Source organism: Vicia villosa, linkage group LG4 (genome assembly GCF_029867415.1).
Source record: "Vicia villosa cultivar HV-30 ecotype Madison, WI linkage group LG4, Vvil1.0, whole genome shotgun sequence".
NCBI classification, from domain to species: domain Eukaryota; kingdom Viridiplantae; phylum Streptophyta; class Magnoliopsida; order Fabales; family Fabaceae; genus Vicia; species Vicia villosa.
Window position 1 is genome coordinate 27,994,315 of NC_081183.1, and position 14,751 is coordinate 28,009,065.

Genomic DNA, 14,751 nt, shown 5'->3' on the forward strand with positions numbered 1-14,751 from the left:
AAAAGAGTGTATTTAATTGGGCTTACTATTCATAAGAATATGAGGCACAATTTTAGGATTCAAAATTATTTTTAAACTTGGATTTTATAAACTTTCTTGGTTTATTTACAATATTTTGGATTTCTTGTAATTATTTGTTTAAAAATATAATAATTCAATTGTAAATTATTTATATTTTTAAATAACAAATATTTGCTTGCCTTTCATATGCTTTCAATTGGGTTTTTGTTTCAATTAAATAACACAGCACAATTGGTAAGGAAGCAAGACTTGCAAATAATAAGTCGCGGGTTCGAATCCCATGAGTGACAACGGCCGACAAACCCTTTTGGGTTCCTTGCTCTTGGGCACCTTTTCATAAAAACGTGATTTAAGAAAACAAAATCAATACGAGTCTTATTGATTATTAATTGTGAGTCATAATTATATGAGACAGAGCTAAACTACAGAGTAGACTTACATTCATTTTTATATTGCACGTTTTATCTGTTGCAGGATGCTGAATGTAGGCTACCTTGTGTGTAATATTACTCAAGCAATCTGACTCATAGCCATACATAATTTCAACAACCTGATGTGTAAACAGAAACAGAGGCCATTCCTATCAAATAAACAGAAACAGACAAAAAACTTACGAAAGTTATTGCGCGCATGCGCGCACACACACATACATACCCACATATATTCCAATGAAGTCAAATGTGAGATAAGATATTCCAATGAATTTGTTCTTCCCACCCATCCAGGTCGTGAAATAAGATATTCCAATGAAGTCGTTCTTCCTACCCATTCAGGTCGTAGTTGAGAGCTTCATCTTCCCATTAAAACTGTACGTGTTGTGCTGATTTTGAATCGTCATGTTGATGATATCTGTCATACCCCAAAATTTGCCCTATTGCTATTATATTTTATTACAAGGGGTGTATATCAAACTAGATGGCTTGACATCTTGATTGGCAAGCCCATTTCAAAAGAGTAACCATTCTCTAAAATGTCCAATTCAAAAGATAGGAGTATACATTAAGTAAAAGTGTGTATTTAATTGGGCTTATTATTCATAAAAATATGCGGCCCAATTTTTGGATTCAAAATTATTTTTAAACTTGGATTTTATAAACTTTCTTGGTTTATTTATAATATTTTGAATTTCTTGTAATTATTTGTTTAAAAATATAATAATTCAATTGAAAATTATTTATATTTTTAAATAACAAATATTTGCTTGCCTTTCATATGCTTTTAATTGGGTTTTTGTTTCAATTAAATAACATAGCATAATTGGTAAGGAAGCAAGACTTGCAAATAAGAAGTCGCGGGTTCGAATCCCATGAGTGACAATGGCCGACAAACCCTTTTGGCCGTTGTCTCGATCTGACAATGACTTTATCACAACCTTTAAGTTTTGCCCTTTTGGACAAAGGCGTATTATTTTTAATTTATTAGTTAACAATTGTCAAAACCTTTGTATAAAACCTAAAGGCTAAATGGGTCCCCTTGGGTACAAGGGAGGCAAAGGGTACCTAACACCTTCCCTTTACCTAATTAACCTACTTACCCAAAATCTCTTATTTTTAAGGGTTTCTCACTTGCCCAAATAAAGTGGTTGGCGACTCTCGTTTGAACTTAAATTTTAAGCAGGTTGCTACAATATCACCCGCTTTCAGATCCACCTCTATTCTTCCATATAACTTCCTGAAAGTCGGCCAGGCGGCGGTTCTCGTCCAGACCATAAGATCCTCCTGCTCACTCAACTGCTCAATAAAATATATCAGAAGTGAGCAGCATATCTTGTTCACACAAGCTATCTATTCAGAATACTCAAACAAGATATCAGAGGTTCTTACTAGTAAGGATGTACTAAGATAAGCACCACCTATTATAGAGTTGTTCTGAAAGTTTTGGGGGAAGACATCTTTTCCAAAATTGTGCTCTCTATCACTCTTCCATGATATACCACTCTTGTTCACCATCCAATTCTTTCCATTGATAGAGAAGTTGTATGTATCATTGAATAAACTCTAAGATACGAGACCACATGGTACAATTGCAACAGTATTGTTGAGCTCATCTTCAGGCTTAAAATATTTAACTAACTTCTGATCTTTAACATTCCTCAATTGCTTATTACTTCGGCTTTTAACATACCTAAATTACAGAAACGAATGATTATAAAATATCATCCATATTCTATCAATTATTACAAATGTATTAACATAATAGTTGCCATGTAGTCATGTATTAATCAATTTCACACTGGAAATGGTGTTATTATTCAGATTATTCATCACAATGATACCATTTCTGACGTCCTTTTAATGCTCATTTAATTCCACATTATTATGTAAAGGTAGTTAAGTCTATTATATGGACATATAATAAATCCATAAATATTACTCAAAATAACAGGTTGTGGCATACCAGGCGTGATTCTGGTAAAACTTGTCCAACTGATAGTAAACAAAATTAGGCGCTTCCTTGTTCTTGGGCACCTATTCATAAAAATGTGATTTAAGAAAACATAATCAATATGAGTCTTATTGATTATTAATTGTGAGTCATAATTATATGAGACAGAGCTAAACTACACAGTAGACTTACATTCAGTGTTATATTGCCAGTTTTATCTGTTGCAGGATTCTGAGTGTAGGCTACCTTGTCTGTAATATTACTCAAGCAATCTGACTCAAAGCCATACACAATTTCAACAACCTAATGTGTAAACAGAAACAAAGGCCATTCCTATCAAATAAACAGAAACAGACAAAAAACTTACGAAAGTTATTGCGCGCATGCGCGCACACACACATACATACCCACATATATTCCAATGAAGTAAAATATGAGATAAGATATTCCAATGAATTCGTTCTTCCCACCCATCTAGGTCGTGAGATAAGATATTCCAATGAAGTCGTTCTTCCTACCCATTCAGGTCGTAGTTGAGAGCTTCTTCTTCCCATTAAAACTGTACGTGTTGTACTGATTTTGAATCGTCACGTTGATGATATCTGTCATACCCCAAAATTTTCCTTATTGCTATTATATTTTATTAACAGGGTCGTACTACAAATTCTACTAGGGGTGTATATCAAACTAGTGGGCTTGACATCCTGATTGGCAAGCCCATTTCAAAAGAGTAACCATTCTCTAAAATGTCCAATTCAAAAGATAAGTGTATACACTAAGTAAAAGTGTGTATTTAATTTGGCTTATAATTCATAAGAATATGAGGCCCAATTTTAGGATTCAAAATTATTTTAAACTTGGATTTTATAAACTTTCTTGGTTTATTTACAATATTTTGGATTTCTTGTAATTATTTGTCTAAAAATATAATAATTCAATTATTAATTATTTATATTTTTAAATAACAAATATTTGCTTGCCTTTCATATGCTTTCAATTGGGTTTTTGTTTCAATTAAATAACATTGCACAATTGGTAAGGAAGCAATACTTGCAAATAAGAAGTCGCGGGTTCGAATCCCATGAGTGACAAAAGCCGACAAACCTTTTTGGCTGTTGTCTCGATCTGACAATGACTTTATCAATATCACCCGCTTTCAGATCCACCTCTATTCTTCCATATAACTTCCTGAAAGTCGGCAAGGCAGCGGTTATCATCCAGACCATAAGATCTGCTCAATAAAATAAATCAGAAGTGAGCAACATATCTTGTTCTCACAAGCTATCTATTCAGAATACTCAAACAAGATATCAGAGGTTCTGAAAGTTTGGGAGGAAGAAATCTTTTCCAAAATTGTGCTCTCTATCACTCTTCCAAGATATACCACTCTTGTTCACCATCCAATTCTTTCCATTGATAGAGAAGCTGTATGTATCATTGAATAAACTCTAAGCTACGAGACCACATGGTACAATTGCAGCAATATTGTTGAGCTCATCTTCAGGCTTACAATATTTAACTAACTTCTGATCCTTAACATTCCTCAATTGCTTATTACTTCGGCTTTTAACATATCTAAATTACAGAAAATAACTGATTATAAAAAATCATCCATATTCTATCAATTATTACAAATGTATTAACATAATAGTTGCCATGCAGTCATGTATTAATCAATTTGACGCTGGAAATGGTATTATTATTCAGATTATTCATCACAATGATACCATTTCTGACGTCCTTTAACTGTTCATTTAATTCCACATTACTATGTAAAGGTAGTTAAGTCTATTATATGGCCATATAATAAATACATAAATACTATTCAAAATAACAGGTTGTGGCATACCAGGCGCGATTCTGGTAAGACTTGTCCAATTGATAGTAAACAAAAGTAGGCGCTTCCTTGTTCTTGGGCACCTTTTCATAAAAACGTGATTTAAGAAAACAAAATCAATATGAGTCTTATTGATTATTAATTGTGAGTCATAATTATATGAGACAGAACTAAACTACACAGTAGACTTACATTCAGTGTTATATCGCACGTTTTATCCGTTAATGGATTCTAAATGTAGGCTACCTTGTCTGTAATATTACTCAAGCAATCTGACTTATAGCCATACACAATTTCAACAACCTGATGTGTAAATAGAAACAGAGGCCATTCCTATCAAATAAACAGAAACAGAAAATAAAATTACGAAAGTTATTACGCGCATGCGCGCACACACACATACATACCCACATATATACCAATGAAGTTAAATGTGAGATAAGATATTCCAATGAATTCGTTCTTCCCACCCATCCAAGATGTGAGATAAGATATTCCAATGAAGTCGTTCTTCCTACCCATTCAAGTCGTAGTTGAGAGCTTCTTCTTCCCATTAAAATTGTACGTGTTGTGCTGATTTTGAATCGTCACGTTGATGATATCTGTCATACCCCAAAATTTTCCCTATTGCTATTATATTTTATTAACATGGATGTACTACAAATTCTACAATGGGTGTATATCAAACTAGTGGGCTTGACATCCTGATTGGCAAGCCCATTTCAAAAGAGTAACCATTCTCTAAAATGTCCAATTCAAAAGATAGGAGTATACATTAAGTAAAAGTGTGTATTTAATTGGGCTTATTATTCATAAGAATATGAGGCCCAATTTTAGGATTCAAAATTATTTTTAAACTTGGATTTTATAAACATTCTTGGTTTATTTACAATATTTTGGATTTCTTGTAATTATTTGTTTAAAAATATAATAATTTAATTGTAAATTATTTATATTTTTAAATAACAAATATTTGCTTGCCTTTCATATGCTTTCAATTGGGTTTTTGTTTCAATTAAATAACATAGTACAATTGGTAAGGAAGCAATTCTTGCAAATAAGAAGTCGCGGGTTCGAATCCCATGAGTGACAACAGCCGACAAACCCTTTTGGCCGTTGTCTCGATCTGACAATGACTTTATCAATATCACCCGCTTTCAGATCCACCTCTATTCTTCCATGTAACTTCCTGAAAGTCGGCAAGGCATCGGTTCTCATCCAGACCATAAGATCCTCCTGCTCACTCAATTGCTCAATAAAATATATCAGAAGTGAGCAACATATCTTGTTCACACAAGCTATCTATTCAGAATACTCAAACAAGATATCAGAGGTTCTTACTAGTATGGATGTAATAAGATGAGCACCACCTATTATAGACTTGTTTTGAAAGTTTTGGGGGAAGACATATTTTCCAAAATTGTGCTCTCTATCACTCTTCCAAGATATTCCACTCTTGTTCACCATCCAATTCTTTTCATTGATAGAGAAGATGTATGTATCTTTGAATAAACTCTAAGCTACGAGACCACATGGTACAATTGCAGCAGTATTGTTGAGCTCATCTTCAAGCTTACAATATTTAACTAACTTCTGATCCTTAACATTCCTCAATTGCTTATTACTTCGGCTTTTAACATACCTAAATTACAAAAAATAACTGATTATAAAAAATCATCCATATTCTATCAATTATTACAAATGTATTAACATAATAGTTGCCGTGTAGTCATATATTAATCAAGTTCACACTGGAAATGGTGTTATTATTCAGATTATTCATCACAATGATACCATTTCTGACGTCCTTTTAATGCTCATTTAATTCCACAATACTATGTAAAGGTAGTTAAGTCTATTATATGGCCATATAATAAATCCATAAATACTATTCAAAATAATAGGTTGCGGCATACCAGGCATGATTCTGGTAAAACTTGTCCAACTGATAGTAAACAAAAGTAGGCGCTTCCTTGTTCTTGGGCACCTTTTCATAAAAACATGATTTAAGAAATCAAAATCAATATGAGTCTTATTGATTATTAATTGTGAGTCATAATTATATGAGATAGAGCTAAACTACACAGTAGACTTACATTCAGTGTTATATTGCACGTTTTATCAGTTGCTGGATTCTGAATGTAGGATACCTTGTCTGTAATATTACTCAAGCAATCTGACTTATAGCCATACACAATTTCAACAACCTGATGTGTAAACAGAAACAGAGGCCATTCCTATCAAATAAACAGAAACAGACAAAAAACTTACGAAAGTTATTGCGCGCATGCGCGCACACACACATACATACCCACATATATTCCAATAAAGTCAAATGTGAGATAAAATATTCCAATGAATTCGTTCTTCCCACCCATCCAGGTCATGAGATAAGATATTCCAATGAAGTCGTTCTTCCTACCCATTCAGGTCGTAGTTGAGAGCTTCTTCTTCCCATTAAAACTGTATGTGTTGTGCTGATTTTGAATCGTCACGTTGATGATATTTGTCATACTCCAAAATTTTCCCTATTGCTATTATATTTTATTAACAGGGACGTACTACAAATTCTACAAGGGGGTGTATATCAAACTAGTGGACTTGACATCTAGATTGGCAAGCCCATTTCAAAAGTGTAACCATTCTCTAAAATGTCCATTTCAAAAGATAGGAGTATACATTAAGTAAAAGTGTGTATTTAATTGGGTTTATTATTCATAAGAATATGAGGCCCAATTTTAGGATTCAAAATTATTTTTAAACTTGGATTTTATAAAATTTCTTGGTTTATTTACAATATCTTGGATTTCTTGTAATTATTTGTTTAAAAATATAATAATTCAATTGTAAATTATTTATATTTTTAAATAACAAATATTTGCTTGCCTTTCATATGCTTTCAATTGGGTTTTTGTTTCAATTAAATAACATAGCACAATTGGCAAGGAAGCAAGATTTGCAAATAAGCAATATATCTTGTTCACACAAGCTATCTATTCAGAATACTCAAAGAAGATATCAGAGGTTCTTACTAGTATGGATGTAATAAGATGAGCACCACCTATTATTGAGTTGTTCTGAAAGTTTTGGGGGAAGACATCTTTTCCAAAATCGTGCTCTCTATCACTCTTCCAAGATATACCACTCTTGATCACCATCCAATTCTTTCCATTGATAGAGAAGCTGTATGTATCATTGAATAAACTCTAAGCTACGAGACCACATGGTACAATTGCAACAGTATTGTTGAGCTCATCTTCAGGCTTACAATATTTAACTAACTTCTGATCCTTAACATTCCTCAATTGCTTATTACTTCGGCTTTTAACATACCTAAATTACAAAAAATAACTGATTATAAAAAATCATCCATATTCTATCAATTATTACAAATGTATTAACATAATAGTTTCCATGTAGTCATGTATTAATCAAGTTCACACTGGAAATGGTGTAATTATTCAGATTATTCATTAAATGATACCATTTCTGACGTCCTTTTAGTGCTCATTTAATTCCACAATACTATGTAAAGGTAGTTAAGTCTATTATATGGCCATATAATAAATCCATAAATACTATTCAAAATAATAGGTTGTGGCATACCAGGCGTGATTCTGGTAAAACTTGTCCAACTGATAGTAAACAAAAGTAGGCGCTTCCTTATTCTTGGGTACCTTTTCATAAAAACATGACCTAAGAAAACAAAATCAATACGAGTCTTATTGATTATTAATTGTGAGTCTTAATTATATGAGACAGAGCTAAACTACACAGTAGACTTACATTTAGTGTTATATTGCACGTTTTATCCGTTGCTGGATTCTAAATGTAGGCTACCTTGTCTGTAATATTACTCAAGCAATCTGACTCATAGCCATACACAATTTCAACAACCTGATGTGTAAACAGAAACAGAGGCCATTTCTATCAAATAAACAGAAACATACAAAAAACTTACGAAAGTTATTGCGCGCATGCGCGCACACACACATACATACCCACATATATTCCAATGAAGTCAAATGTGAGATAAGATATTCCAATGAATTTGTTCTTCCCACCCATTCAGGTCGTGAGATAAGATATTCCAATGAAGTCGTTCTTCCTACCCATTCAGGTCGTAGTTGAGAGCTTCTTCTTTCCATTAAAATTGTACGTGTTGGGCTGATTTTGAATCGTCACGTTGATGATATCTTTCATACCCCAAAATTTGCCCGATTGCTATTATATTTTATTAACAGGGACGTACTACAAATTCTACAAGGGTGTATATCAAACTAGTGGGCTTGACATCTTGATTGGCAAGCCCATTTCAAAAGAGTAACCATTCTCTAAAATGTCCAGTTCAAGAGATAGGAGTATACATTAAGTAAAAGTGTGTATTTAATTGGGCTTATTATTCATAAGAATATGAGGCCCAATTTTAGGATTCAAAATTATTTTTAAACTTGGATTTTATAAACATTCTTGGTTTATTTACAATATTTTGGATTTCTTGTAATTATTTGTTTAAAAATATAATAATTCAATTGTAAATAATTTATATTTTTAAATAACAAATATTTGCTTGCCTTTCATATGCTTTCAATTGGGTTTTTGTTTCAATTAAATAACATAGCACAATTGGTTAGGAAGCAAGACTATTCAATTAAGAAGTCGCGGGTTCGAATCCCATGGCTGACAACAGCATCCTTAACTTTCCTCAATTGCTTATTACTTAGGCTTTTAACATACCTAAATTACAGAAAATAACTGATTAAACTTGTCCAACTGATAGTAAACAAAAGTAATCATCCATATTCTATCAATTATTAGTATTAGTTAATTTCTATACAAAATAATTAGACTGTGATGTTCTTGGGCACCTTTTCATAAAAACGTGATTTAAGAAAAGATAATCAAAATGCGAAAATATGAGTCTTATTGATTGTTAATTATGAGTCATAATTATATGAGACAGTAGACTTACATTCAGTGTTATATTGCACGTTTTATCTGTTGCAGGATTCTGAATGTAGGCTACCTTGTCTGTAATAGTACTCAAGCAATCTGACTTATAGCCATACACAATTTCAACAACCCGATGTGTAAACCAAAACAGAGGCCATTCCTATCAAATAAACAGAAACAGGCAAAAAAATTACGAAAAGTATTGCGCGCATGCGCGCACACTCACATGCATACCCATATATATATATATATATATATATATATATATATATATATATATATATATATATATATATATAGGGAAAGGAGTAAAATGAATATTAATTTGTAGTAATATAATCATACCTTAACCAATTTAATGGCATGTATCGGTATTTATGTTTTTGTATAGTTTATATTTAACATAACTATCTCCTTGCAGATTATGTTAGGATATTTTCTTATTAGTGATGTCTTCATTTCATTTGGAGTTACTTCACTAATGGCTTCCAGACATGTAAGCTTCTGTGCTATAACTGAATGAATTTATGCTTACAATTACCGATACACAATTTCAGTTATAGCACAGAAGCTTACCTGTCTGGAAGCCATTAGTGAAGTAACTCCAAATGAAATGAAGACATCACTAATAAGAAAATATCCTAAAATAATCTGCAAGGAGACAGTTATGTTAAATATAAACTATACAAAAACATAAATAACGATTTGTATGAAATAAAAAAGATGTACCACTCGAGGCGTAAGAATAGGCCTCTATGCAGGAAGTTCTTGCTGCATAAATTTGTAGTCTACAAAATATCAAAGATATCCCATGTGAGTTCAGATTACAAATAAAACAAAAAATAAGTGCATCAAAAGTTACAGGTAATAACTCTAAATAAATGCATCAACTCCATCAAAAATAAAAACACTAAAACTAAAGCTAAAAAGGGAGGAAAAACTAAATGATGGGATAGATGAACAGGCATTACACATGGTGTTTCTTCTTGTAGGTGTTGAGCCCGAGGATCCAGGAATTGGTGTGCTTGTAGAAGCCATTGTTCGGCGTTTTTTAGGGCCCGTTTGTTTTGGATTTCTTTAAAAATAATTTTTATAGTGTTATATAATTTTGTGAAAAAACATTTTACAAAGAAATTTTTTATAGAAGTTTCAAATAAAATTTTTGTTTGAATAGTTATTCTTAAAATTTGATTTTAGGTATTGCATACTTGCTAAGAATGTGTATATTCTCATCAATGCAAGCTTTTTGTTTTCTTCATATTTTTCTCTTGTTGCGTCTATTATTTGCTAAGAATCAACATTCTCAAAATGTGTTTATTCCTATTTAAACCACCTAAAACAACTTATTTTTCCCATCAAACACTTCAACTTAACACCAAATGGATTCTTCAAACACAACAATAACTAACATCAACTATAATGCCTTCAGTAGATGTTTTTTATTGTGCATTTATGTATTGGCAGTTAGAATTTGATAGAATCACAGTGTGCCACTGATTTATATTTAACTTAAGTGTCTCCTTAGAGACTATTTCAGTATTTTTGCTTATTAGAGTTATGTTTATTTCTATTGGAATTTCTACATTAATGGCTTTAAGAAAGGTAAGTTTGTGTGCTAAAACTAAATGAATTTATGCTTAAACTTTCTAATACATTTAATACTAACAACTATTATTTTAATTTTACTAATGTGTAAATCACCGACGGCCATGCTAACCGTGCACTATACTCCACGACTAGCATGGGATTTTTGCGTGTCGGTTAATGTTTTACCCACAGACTAATACCTTTATCTATGGTTCTTGTTGTCTGTCAATATTTCTCTCAAATAAAGTTACTTTTTTTTGCTATAGCATATGACCGTAGGTAAAAGTCGTATTCAGAAGAAAAAATTATTGCAAATCCTGCACATTTTTTTACTCAATTATCAATAAATTTTAATTAATAAAATTCATATCAATATTATTTAAGACAGTTGACAACTCATCAATATTTTTAAAAGCAATTAATATTTAAAATGTTATTTCTAAGTATGTAGAAACATTAGACAAATTATAAACTAAGATTTAAACAAATTTGTTAACCATTTATCGAGTACTAATAAACACAAACACCCACAGACATATCTTGACTCCGGGCACTGTTTCTTCATATGTCGGCTCTCCAAGACTTTGTAGACTTCACTATTAATGCAGTAACAAATGGAAAATTCCCTTACATCACACATTTGTTTTAGAGAATAGGTACACTTACTTGCTGGTGGACCATATATTTCGGAGTCTAGTTTACTTATCAAAGGCCATTCCTATCGAATAAACAAAAACAGACAAAAATATTATGAAAGTAATTGCGCGCACGCACACACACGCACACATTGAAAAGCATAACATAATGATAATAATTACTTTAGAGAGAATAAATACAAGATAAAGAGATAGTAACACAACCTTAATCAACCACCTCCAAATAGAACATGCGTACACACACACATTGAAAAGCATAACATAATGATAATAATTACTTTAGAGAGGATAAATATAAGATAAAGAGATAGTAACACAACCTTAATTGACCATTTCCAAACAGAACATAGAACATAGTACCTTTAACTCACATTGAAAATGAAAACCAAAACATTATATATATATATATATATATATATATATATATATATATATATATATATATATATTGGATGGTATCCTTCAAACTCGTATAGTTGTGAAGTTCATGAAGTAATAGAGCCTATGCTTGGTAAGCACTTTGACCGTCCTAAAAATCATAAGATAGAAAAAAATCAGAGTAATAGTTAGCATTTAATGTATCGGTAATTGTAAGTATAAATTCATTCGGTTATAGCACATAAGCTTACCTGTCTGGAAGCCATTAGTGAAGAAACTCCAAATGAAATGAAGACAGCACTAATAAGAAAAAATCCTAAAATAATCTGCAAGGAGACAGTGTTAAATATAAAGTATACAAAAACATAAATAACGATTTATATGAAATAAAAAATATATACCACTCGAGGCGTAAGAATAGGCCTCTGCGCAGGAAGTTCTTGCTGCATAAATTTGTAGTCTACAAAATATCAAAGAGATCCCATGTGAGTTCAGATTACAAATAAAACAAAAAATAAGTGCATCAAAAGTTATAGGTAATAACTCTAAATAAATGCATCAACTCCATCAAAAATAAAAACACTTAAACTAAAGCTAAAAAGGGAGGAAAATCTAAATGATGAGATAGATGAACAGGCATTAGACATGGTGTTTCTTATTGTGGATGTTGAGTCTGAGGATCCAAAAGTTGTTGTGCTTGTAGAAGCCATTGTTCGGCGTTTTTCAGGGCCCGTTTGTTTTGAATTTTTTTTAAAATGATTTTTATAGTGTTATATAATTTTGTGAAAAAAAATTTTACTAAGAAACTTTTTATAAAAGATTCAAATAAATTTTGTTTAAATAGTTATTCTTAAAATGTGATTTTAGGTATTTCATATATTTATGAAAAAAAATTTGGATATAAAAATTTCAAAAAAATCACTTAATTTTGAAGTTATTTCTAATAGATTTTTACAAAAATCATTTTTGAAATAAATTTTTTGAAATAATTGCGATTTTGAATAAGTTTTTGTCTTCAATAATGTATATTTATATTATATGATGTCAAAATTAGTGTTTTATTTAAGAAAAAATTAATATAAAAAACTTGTAATATTTTAAAAAACGGTTTTGGAAAATCTATTTTCAAAAATACAAAGAAAAAAAATCATTTTTTTAAAGCTGAAACAAACAGGCCCTCAATCTCAGTGGTTGAAGCTAAAAGGGAAAAAAAAGTAGAAAAATTTGTTATTCGCTACATGCACACAAGGAAATTATCACATCACACATACACTTCACAAAATATCCACTCAAGGCATTACTGTTGATGTTTCTTCTTGAAGTGCTTGAAGAAGCCATTTCTCGAGATGTCTTAAAATTTGGTGTTAAGTTGAAATGTTTGATGAGAAAATGAAGTTGTTTGAGATGGTTTAAATAGGAATGTATTGAAGGGAATAAACATATTTTGAGCAACTAATAGATGCGGAGCATTAGACAATGAATGTAGAGCATTAGACGCAATAAGAGGAAAATAGTTTGAAAATAAATAATAGATGCAACTTATTAGACGTAACATGAGAAAAATATGAAAAAAACAAAAGCTTGCATGGATGAGAATATTGTTCATTCTTAACAAGTAATGGATGTGGCGAGCAAAATGGAGTTGTATGAATCTATATGTTCATTCTTAGAAAGAAAAAGAAAAATAGTTTAAAAACAAATAATAGATGCAGATTATTAGACGTGGCATGAGAAAAATATGAAGAAAACAAAAGCTTGCATGGATAAGAATATTGTTCATTCTTAACAAGTAATGGATGTGGCGAGCAAAATGGCGTTGTATGAATCTATATGTTCATTCTTAGAAAGAAAAGAAAAATAGTTTGAAAACAAATAATAGATGCAGATTATTAGACGTGTGTCATACCCTTAATTTTGTCCTAATCTTTTTCATCTGATTCATTTGCATTGGCATCGATCGATTCGTCTACATCCAAAATAAGTTTCGACTCCGCACGTTACATTTCAAATCAGCATGAAATTTGCATATTTTCATTAAATTTAGCATCTTGAGTTCAATTTTATCATTTGCATTTTTATTCACCTATTAATAAATTAAATCTTACATTTTTCCTTTTGAAATTTTATTTAGATTGATTTAACAATTAAATTATTATTTTGTTATTATCAATTTAGATTAAAATTAAAATGAAAATCATAAGATTCATATTGTATTATATGCATTAAATTCTTTTTATAGCATTGCTACAAAGTCCATGAGGTCCATTAAAAAAAAGGAAAATAAGTCCAACCATTGTCTGCAGAAAATCACTCAAATCACAAACTCAGCACCTAAACACACTACACACTCATTCTGAACATTCAAAAACCTTCACAAAACTCTGCCCAGAATTTTTACTCCATTCCATAACTCGATCCACCCTCCTCAAACCGCAAACTCACAGAGACATAACTCACCAACTCAGAAACCCACACATCAAATTTCACGACAACCATCACCCGGTCCTTAACTCACTACCTTCATTCAACACACACAACCGACCAATTCTCCATCAGCGCCGATATTCAATTTCTACAACTCACAAAACGCAATACAGAGCCATACAAAACAGAAGCGGAAGGAAGAAGAAGGACGAAAAAGCACGAAGCAAAAATATTCGAGTCATACCTGGGCGAATTCGTCACTGAAATCATCAAAGGAGGTAGTTATTGTTGTCAATTTCATTTCTCTCTTTTTGTCTTTAATCTTTTGTTCCTTCATTACCTTTATTTCCATGTAATCTGTAACAAAAAATTTATAGTGAAAATCACTGGGCTTTAGGGATTGATTTATGGATAAAGGTTGAATGTGTTTGGTTGCTGTTGTACTATGTTCATACACGATTGATCCAAAATCGAGAGCATAGTGAGAAAGAAGGTCGAGAGAGAGTGAGT

General features: G+C 31.4%; 2 pseudogenes; both read right to left on the minus strand.

Annotated features, from left to right (window-relative positions):
* Nucleotides 1-563: 563 nt before the first annotated feature.
* On the minus strand, nt 564-4,765 carry LOC131596947 (uncharacterized; annotated as a pseudogene).
* Nucleotides 4,766-12,527, minus strand: LOC131596948 (ALA-interacting subunit 1-like; annotated as a pseudogene).
* Between the last annotated feature and the right edge of the window lie 2,224 nt (nt 12,528-14,751).